At 48.5% G+C, this 8,591-nt stretch overlaps 1 long non-coding RNA gene across 1 annotated transcript; it reads right to left on the bottom strand.

Annotated features, from left to right (window-relative positions):
- Nucleotides 1–2,116: 2,116 nt before the first annotated feature.
- LOC116530222 lies at nt 2,117–4,152 on the bottom strand. The gene is made up of 4 exons (XR_004259884.1): nt 3,870–4,152; nt 3,664–3,773; nt 3,267–3,534; nt 2,117–2,409 (listed from the first exon to the last, which is right to left on the bottom strand). It is a non-coding gene; the product is annotated as an uncharacterized LOC116530222 (long non-coding RNA).
- Between the last annotated feature and the right edge of the window lie 4,439 nt (nt 4,153–8,591).

An 8,591-nucleotide genomic window follows, 5' to 3' on the forward strand; every position in this document is an offset into this window, starting at 1 on the left:
TAGCAACATCGCTTGAGTGAGAATATGCTGTACCTGCTATGATAGCACCTGTGCGCAGGGACAGGGGAAAGATCAGCCTAACTGGGCTGTGGGGGTCAGGCAAGAGGAATTTCAATTAGGTTGTCTGGGGGTGTTACGAATCCATCAGACCACAAAAAGAAGTGAAAAGACACTCTAAGGTTCATGCGCAAAGCCCATGTTGACAATGGTCGAATATTGTCTGGGGACTTGTAAGTAGAGGGTGGGTGGTGGGTTGTCGGCAGGTTGCCAGTGGGTGCGGGCCCAGCCTGGAGAAACTTAAAGCAGGACCTGCCCATGAGGATCTTTGCAGAGCTCGGGAGCTTGGGCCTTCTCCTGGAGGCAGGGGTGAGCTCTCAGAAAGTTTCCGGCAGGGCAATATGTGATCGAAGCTGTGTTTTTGAAGGATAGGTCATGTGGCTCTATGAGGAATCAACTGGAGAGAGGATATAGGAAAGATTTATAGAGGAGTTAGGAAACTATTAAAATCATCCGAGGTTTTGTTGAGTTTCAGCTAGAGAGAACTGTGAGTGAGGGAAGAGCTAATCAAAGAGATTTTCTGAGGTGTAATTTTTAGAAATTGATGTCCAGTTGAAAGATGGGCTTTCAAATGCGGAAGAAAGAGTATATAAAACAGAATCTCTCTGATTTCTGGTTTGGTGTCGGGGTGTTGTCATAACTGAGATGGGAAAACAGGAGGGAGAGGCACATGCTTCAAGCATGCTGAGTTTGAGGTATATTAATTTGAGTCCCCCCAAGAAGATGACCTTGAAAGAAAGATTCCCTTATCAGGAGTTTGTTTAAAACACTGTGAGGAAGCGGGGAAGGAGGGCAAAGAAGGACAGACACTCTCACGGGATTGTGGAGATTACCACGGTGGCCGCTGGAGCTCAGTTCTTCAATGGCTGTTTGGTAGATGGATGCAGAGATCCCGCATCAGCACCGCTTGCCCAGGAGAGAGGGAGCTCTCACCGGCTCTCAAGGAGGCTCCGACTTCTGACTTTCTCGGAGGCAGGAGGCCTGGGAAAGGCTCAAGCAGAAAGGAAGGTGCTGCCAGGAGGAAGCTGGTGCAGGGGGCATGTGGAAGGCAAGGTCCAAGGGGCTGTGTCGGGGGCACGGAGGGCATCAGCTGAAGGGGTCTGTTGAGACGGATCTGCACGTGGAGATGCTGATGCTGGCAGAAGAGAATTCACATATGACATTCCAAGGCGAAGTGCAGCAGGAGGCCATGATTCTGGGACATTCACATGTGTCGGTAAGGTTAGCATAAGCTTTTCAAAACCATTTCCTTTTGAAATATCCTTGCCACGAAGACATCCCCATTTACAACAGTAACTGGTGTGCGCCCCTCTGTCTCTCCCCAGCAGCAGTGACCTCACTGAACTTCTGAACCAACTCTTCTCCTTCAATAAAATTTTACTCTGATGGGCAAGAAACCATGGAATGTTATTTTTACATTTTCGGAGAGGATTATTTTTCTAAGATTTTATTTCTTAAAAGCAACCCCACTCTGTTAAACAGATGGAGTCCAGCTTCCTCAAAAGTGAAGAATAAGCTCTGTCACGGGCTGGGTGGGATGGGTCACACCTGGTATCCCAGCACTTGGGGAGGACAAGGCAGGAGGATCACTTGAGTCCATGGGTTTGAGGCCAGCCTGGCAATATGGGGAGACCCTATCTCTACAAAAACAACACATTTTAAAACTTGGCCAGGTGTGGTGGCATGTGTCTGTGGTCCCAGCTACTTGTGAGGCTGAGGTGGGACGATTCCTTGCACCCTGGAGCACTCTAGTCTTGGCAACAGTGAGGCTTCATATCAAAAAAAAAAAAATCTGTCATGGACCAGTGTTAGAAACATTCTTAAATTCTTTTTTTTTTTTTTTGGCTTTTTTCCATGCCCTGTTGCCCAGGCTGGAGTACAGTGGCACAATCTCCACTCACGACAACCTACATCTCCTGGGTTCAGTTGATTCTTCTGTCTCAGCCTCCCAAGTCACTGGGATTACAGGCATGTGCCACCAAACAAGGCTAATTTTTGCATTTTTAGTAGAGATGGGGTTTCACCATGTTGGCCAGGCTGGTTTCAAACTCCCGACCTCAAGCCATCCACCCACCTCGGCCTCCCAAAGTGTTGGGATTACAGGTGTGAGCTACTGCGCCCAGCCTAGAAACATTCTTGAACTGGAATTGGAATTTTTGCTTTAGAAGAAAAGCTCAGAGACTTGGTTATGGAAACAAAACCCGAAAGATAGAGAAAGCCGAGAAGATCCTATGTTCTTCATGGCAGGGGCCAGTGTGATCGCGGTTTGGAAATGGAGTATGCACTGGAAGTAAGCACTCCTCTATTTTCCTCTGGGCCGTTTCTGTCCAGCCCCACCCATCAGCTGGTGCCCTACCATAGGAAGTTTTTGAAGTATTTTAAGCAAACATAAATTCTCAGTCTGTCTTCCATATTTATGAGCCCATGAGTCTAAGAACAATATCAAGACTATGTATGCGTAGAGCTTTGGAATACCTGAAGTTCTGGGATAAGTTCTAATGTCCTCTCCATGCAGTTGACAGGGTGCCCTTGGATGGATCACTTGAACTTTGAGGATCTCAACCTCCTTATGTGTGTAGTAGTGACAAGACCCATCTCACAAATTTCTCAAGGTCGATGGAATAGGAAATGGGAAACGGCCACAGATGCCATAAAGCTCTTGACAGTGGAGAAGATTTGGTTTAGAATGCCTTTCGCTGTTGTCTTAGGCCTGGGTCATTCGTGACCTTCCTAAGGCTCTGGTTGCAAGGTGCAGGTGATCATCCTAACCCTGTGAAATGCAGGCCGTTCATTCCCGCGGTCCCATGGCATGTGGCTCAGAGTGACTCGGAAATACTAGAGGGCTCAATGGAGTCTTTCTTTCTGGAAAAGCCTTGGATCTTGGAGATGCCCCGGTCTCTAGTTCCGCATGGACCTACCTCCCACAAGTGCGCAATCCTAGGTAAGTTATACCACCCCTCTAGGCTTGACTTATTGCCTCTGGGAAAGGAATGAATTGGGCAGGTTTAACTCCTTCATCTCAACACTTCTCTGATCCTACGCTCAAGACGCTGGACGTGGCTACTTCACCCTCTCGTTACTTTGGCTGACTCAGAAACAGTGCTAGAAGCTGCATGAGTCATGTCCTCCTAATGAGCGGTCATTGCCCGTCCTCAGAAGTTTGCTAGCAATCCCAGCCCCAAGCAGCTGACCCTATACCCTTACCTCACCTTTAGCTTTCCGTTCTCCTGTTGGCGCACCCTGGAGCAGACGGAAGAAACAGGCGTCTTATTGGATGCCACTTCCCAAAGTCAGTCAGATCTCCTTTAAACTCAGCGAGGGTCTGCTTCATTTTCAACTTAGGGGAAAATTCAAGACAGTTCAAGGGAGAAAATGGTTGAAGAATACAACCCCTCAATTCAGTTCACAACCCTTGAATGTAGACAGTGGCCAGCCCCATGTGGGCCCGTGGCAAGAGTGAAGGAAGTCGATCACTGTCTAGCAAAACAGAGCACATTTGAAAAATAAATGTCATTTAGGATCTAGCAACCAGGTGCACACTTCTTTATGTTTCCGATCACTCTTCCTTGTATTTTAAGACACGTTTCCTCCACTAGATTGACTTACCTCCCACCTTGGCCCAGGAAAGCAGATGCCACGTAGAATGATGGTGATTCCTGCAAGCTCTATGAGTCAGGGACATATGGTGTCCCCAAGCTCCATGTTTACTTTTGTACCTGGAGAGATTAGTCAGCCAGAAGCACAGAATCAGCCTGAATGCCATCTGGCCATTCCCTGGAGCAGGCTGAAGGTGAAAAGTCAGCCCTGCATACCTTGATAGCTAGGTGAGGGCTGTCGTCTATGGAGCTGGAAATGTCATGTGGTGTTGTACCCACCGGCAGACTCACTTCTCACTGAACAAGGGAGCAGTGCATTCTAGAGAAGGAACACTGGCCATTTACGCTGAGGTTTGGGTTCCCCAGCACTCCAGTGCCGATCTCTCTCCAGCCCTGAGACACTCGCTCCTGAAGATCCTTCTCCCTCCTGCTCAGTCGGAGGCCCGGAAATGGCTCTACGAGTCATTGGTATTCTGCGTTTTAGCTGGTGCTTTGTCAATGAGAACATTCTGGACTTTGGCCCCACATCTGCCTGCTTTTCAGCTCTGGTCTTGAGGTCTTCGGTGGCTTTCCCAACCTCCCTAAATCTCCCTTTCTTTGTCTGTTAAATGACAATTCTCATAGGGTTGTTGCCTAGGATTAACTTATCTGAGATAATCTATGTAAAGCACCTGGATTTAGGAGAAATGCAATAAAAGTTAGTTCCCTTCCCCCTTGCCTTGGATTACACGGTTTTATTCCTTTTGCCAGCGATTCCTCGGGGAAAGGAAAGCAACTGTGTCATTTGCTATAATCCTAAGTGATGCAGTAAAGTTCTTATCAAAATAATTTTGATGTCCCATTGGCATGTCTGGGCCACGGAAATAATGATGTGATGAAAATTAAGTTGAGGCCACTGGCTGACGGAAAGAGCTTAGCTAGACAATGCAAAGATAGCTAGACTGGGACTCAGGGAGCCTGGGCTCTTCCCAACGAGGAGGAAAATTACACCCAACTCTCTGAAGAGGCACTGGACTTTTGTAGGCCTACAAGTTCTCTTGAGTCTGAAGCATTCCAGGTTTACTCCCTGGGGACTCTCTAACGCATGAGACAGGCTCTGGTTCCCAGCCCACCAGCCCCAGGAGAAAGACAGTTTGGCAACGGATTTTATAACCAATCCCATACATGGAGCTTTTCCATAATTTATCTTGGGGCAATATATTAAGCCACAACTTACAAAGTTCCTAACTATGAAAGTGTCTCTACTGAATTTCCACCAGCCCAATGGGTGTCATTATAGGATTTATATTTGTTTCTGGGAAGAGCCATGTTGTCTTTAAAAAAAAAAAAAAAAGCCTCTGTTTAGAATAGCTATCTGTCTTGCAGCTGTGCACTGCGGCACAAGGTCCTGGGTGCTGTTCTCTGGGTCAACCTCCTCGGTCTATTTGGGGAAGTTGTGACATCTAAGCAACTTCAGATAAATCGATGAGGGCTGGAAGGGTGGACTTCATTCCCCCATGGTGTTCTAATGAATATTTTCAGACTGTCCAAAAATCCAGTTCATTGATTTTTCCAAAGGGCAGATACAAGCAGATGATCCCATTATAAAGGCACCTCCAACGGTTTTCCAGCGCTCACTCTCCATTCTTCATGTTGAACGACTGCAGTTCTGGAGGCTGAAGAATACAAAGGAAGAGGCCAGGTGCAGTGGCTCACCCCTGTGAGCCCAGCTATTTGGGAGGCTGAGGCAAGAGGATCCCTTGGGCTCAGAAGTTTGAGACCAGCCTATGCAATATAAAATGACCCCATCTCTACAATAAACTTAAAAATTACCCAGGTGTGGTGGCATGTGCCTGTAGTCCAATTTACTCAGGAGGCCTGAGTGGGAGGATCACTTGAGCCTGGGAGGCGGAGATTCCAGTGAACTATGATTGCACCACTACACTCCAGCCTGGGTGACAGAGCAAGAGCCTGTCTCAAGACCAAAAAAAAAAAAAAAAAAAAAGAAAGAAAGAAAGAAAGAAAGAAAAGACAAAAAGAAAGAAAGGGAAAGGAAGGAAAAATCCTAAGGTTGTCTACTGTGGCATATGCAGAGGGCAGAGTGCATCTTTCTGAGCAAAAGCTGTCCAGTTATAGAAGGCATCTCTGAAGCCTTGTGCCCTTGAGTGCTGCCTCGCTGGTGAGCCCCTGAGCCAGGTGGGTCCCCAGGATCGGACTCTGAGGATTTGCTTTGTGTTTCCACAGAAAGGATTGCCGTGACCAGGACTGCTCTGTGCACGCAGAACAAGAGTGGCCCCAGAGTCCAAAATAAAATAAAGCCGGGCTGGAGGAGCGCCAGACTGCACAAGCACAGCGTCTCCTTGTAGCCACAGCTGGGCAAAGAAAGGGCTTCGGAGTGGAGAGGACTGGGCTCCAGCCCTGAGCAGATGTCTCCTGGATGAGTTCCCGTTGTCTTACTTTGAGGTTCAATTTCTTCATCCATAAAATGGAATGACAATGCCTCTGTGGGCTGTGGATTTTCACGATGTGTTCAAAGTGTTATGAGAACAAGGATGGAGGCAGTCAGTTTACTTGCTCTTATGGAGAAACAAAGAGAAGGGATTTGGGGCCGGGCACAGTGGCTCATACCTGTAATCCCAGCACTTTGAGAAGACAAGGCAGGAGGATCGCTTGAGCCCAGGAATTTGAGACCAGCCTGGGTAACATAGTGAGACCCCAATTGCTACAAAATATAAACGTGGGCGAGGTGGGACAGTCCTGAGTCACAGCTACTCAGGAGGCTGAGGGGAGGATCACTCGTGTGCAGGAGACTGAGGCTACAGTGAACTGTGGTTGTGCCATTGCACTCCAGTCAGAGCAACGGAGCCAGGGTGTGTTTCTAAAAAACCGAGAGGGAGAAAGACAGCAGTGGGTGGGGGGAGAGAGAAAGAGAGAGGGAAAAAAGGAAGGAAGGAAGGAAGGAAGGAAGGAAGGAAGGAAGGAAGGAAGGAAGGAAGGAAGGAAAGAAGGAAAGAAGGAAAGAAGGAAGGAAGGGAAAGAAGGAAGGAAAGAGGGAGTGAGGGAAGGAAGGAGGGAAGGAGGAAGGGGAAAAAGGAAGGAAGAAAGAGGAAGGGAGGGAGGGATGGAAGGAGAGAGGGAGGGAGAGAAGGAGGGAAGGAGGGAAGGAGGGAGGGAGAGAGTGAAAAAAGAAAAGGAAGGAAGGAAGAGGAAAGGAGGGAGGGAAGGAGGGAGGGAGGTGGGGAAGGAAGGAAAGTCACACTGTGCCTGCAGTAATGACTTTGAACACAATAGTTGCCAGGTTAAAGAGTGCTCACTGGGGAGCCCCTAACCATCCCTGCCTAAAACCCATTGTTGGAAGGAAGGAAGGAAGGAGGGGAGGGGAGGAAAGGAGGGAAGGGAAGGGAAGAGAAGGGAAGGGAAGGAAGGAGGGAGGGAAGGAGGAAGGAAGGAAGGAAGGAAGAAAGGAAGGAAGGAAGGAAGGGAGGGAGGGAGGAAGGGAAGGAGGAAGGGAAGGAGGAAGGGAGGGAGAGAGGGAGGGAGGGAGGGAGGAAGGAAGGGAGGAAGAGAGGGAAGGAAGGAAGGGGGGAGAGAGGGAGGAAGGAAGAGAGGAAGGGAGGGAGGGAGTGAAGGAGGAAGGAAGGAAGAAAGGAAGGGAGGAAGTGAGGGACGGAGGGAGGGAGGGAAGGAGGAAGGAAGGAAGGAAAGAGGGAAGGAAGGAAGGGAAGGAGGGAGGGATGGAGGGAGGGAGAAAGAAAGGAAGGAGGGGAGGGAGGGAGGGAGAAAGAAAGGAAGGAAGGGAGGGAGGAAGGGGAAGTTTGGGAAGCACAGGCTGTGAGATTCGGGAAAGATTCTTTGCCTCAAATCCCAGGGCACTTTTCCACGCCAGATGCGAGCACCCAGCCCTGCTTTTATTGTGTTCCTGTGCATTGAAACCTGCCTCCCCAAGCAGAGAAATGTTTCCTTTGAGCATTGAGCTAGTCTAGAGAAACCACTATTAATGACGAAAATTCTCATTTGAGGCATGAGCAATGTCTTGGGCTTTTGGTAGTCCCAGACATGAGACTTGTGGAAGATGGTGTTGGGGGTTACTTTTCCAGGGTAAACCTCTTGTCCTCCAGAATTGCCGCTTAGACATAATTTATTTTCTCCCTGATTCTTCTTTCCAGAAAATCATGCTTACACTTACTTTTTGGGCCTAGTTGTTGTCCAAATTAGCCCTGCTTTTTCAGAAAAATTGTGTCTTTAGAAAAATGTTGAAATTGGGTGGAGCTCTTGAGGGCCCTTTGTGGCCCATCTTTCACCCTCACGTTGGCATGTGTGATTATCGGACTACAGGTGACGCATCTCCAGCCTCCTGTCCTGAAAAGGTTCACAGTCACAGACACACAGAACCAGAGAGCTGAAAGGGCTGTAGAAATAGCCCGGGTGCATTGGCTCACGCCTGTAATCCCAACGCTTTGGGAGGCCAAGGTGGGAGGATCACAGGGTCAGGAGTTTGAGACCAGACTAGCCAACATGGTGAAACCACATCTCTACTAAAAATACAAAAAATTAGCTGGGCATGGTGGCACGTGCCTGTAATCCCAGCTACTCAGGAGGCTGAGACAGGAGAATCACTTCAACCCAGGAGGTGGAGGTTGCGGTGAGCCGAGATCGTGCCATTGCACTCCAGCCTGGGTAACAAGAGTGAAACTCCGTCTCAAAAAAAAAAAATACAAATATTAGCCAGGTGTGGTGGTGTGTGTAATCTCAGCTACTCAGAAGGCTGAGGCAGGAGAATCACTTGAACTCAGGAAGTAGAGGTTGTAGTGAGCTGGGATCACGCCACTGCACTCCAGCCTGGGCAACAGAGCAAGACTGTCAAAAAAAGAAGAAAGAAAGAAGGAAAGAACAGAGAAAGACAGAAAGAAAGAGAAAGAAAGGAAGGAAGGAAGGAAGGAAGGAAGGAAGGAAGGAAGG

The sequence above is a fragment of the Sapajus apella genome, unplaced genomic scaffold (genome assembly GCF_009761245.1).
Source record: "Sapajus apella isolate SASKATOON/1434 unplaced genomic scaffold, GSC_monkey_1.0 scaffold65, whole genome shotgun sequence".
Lineage (NCBI taxonomy): Eukaryota > Metazoa > Chordata > Mammalia > Primates > Cebidae > Sapajus > Sapajus apella.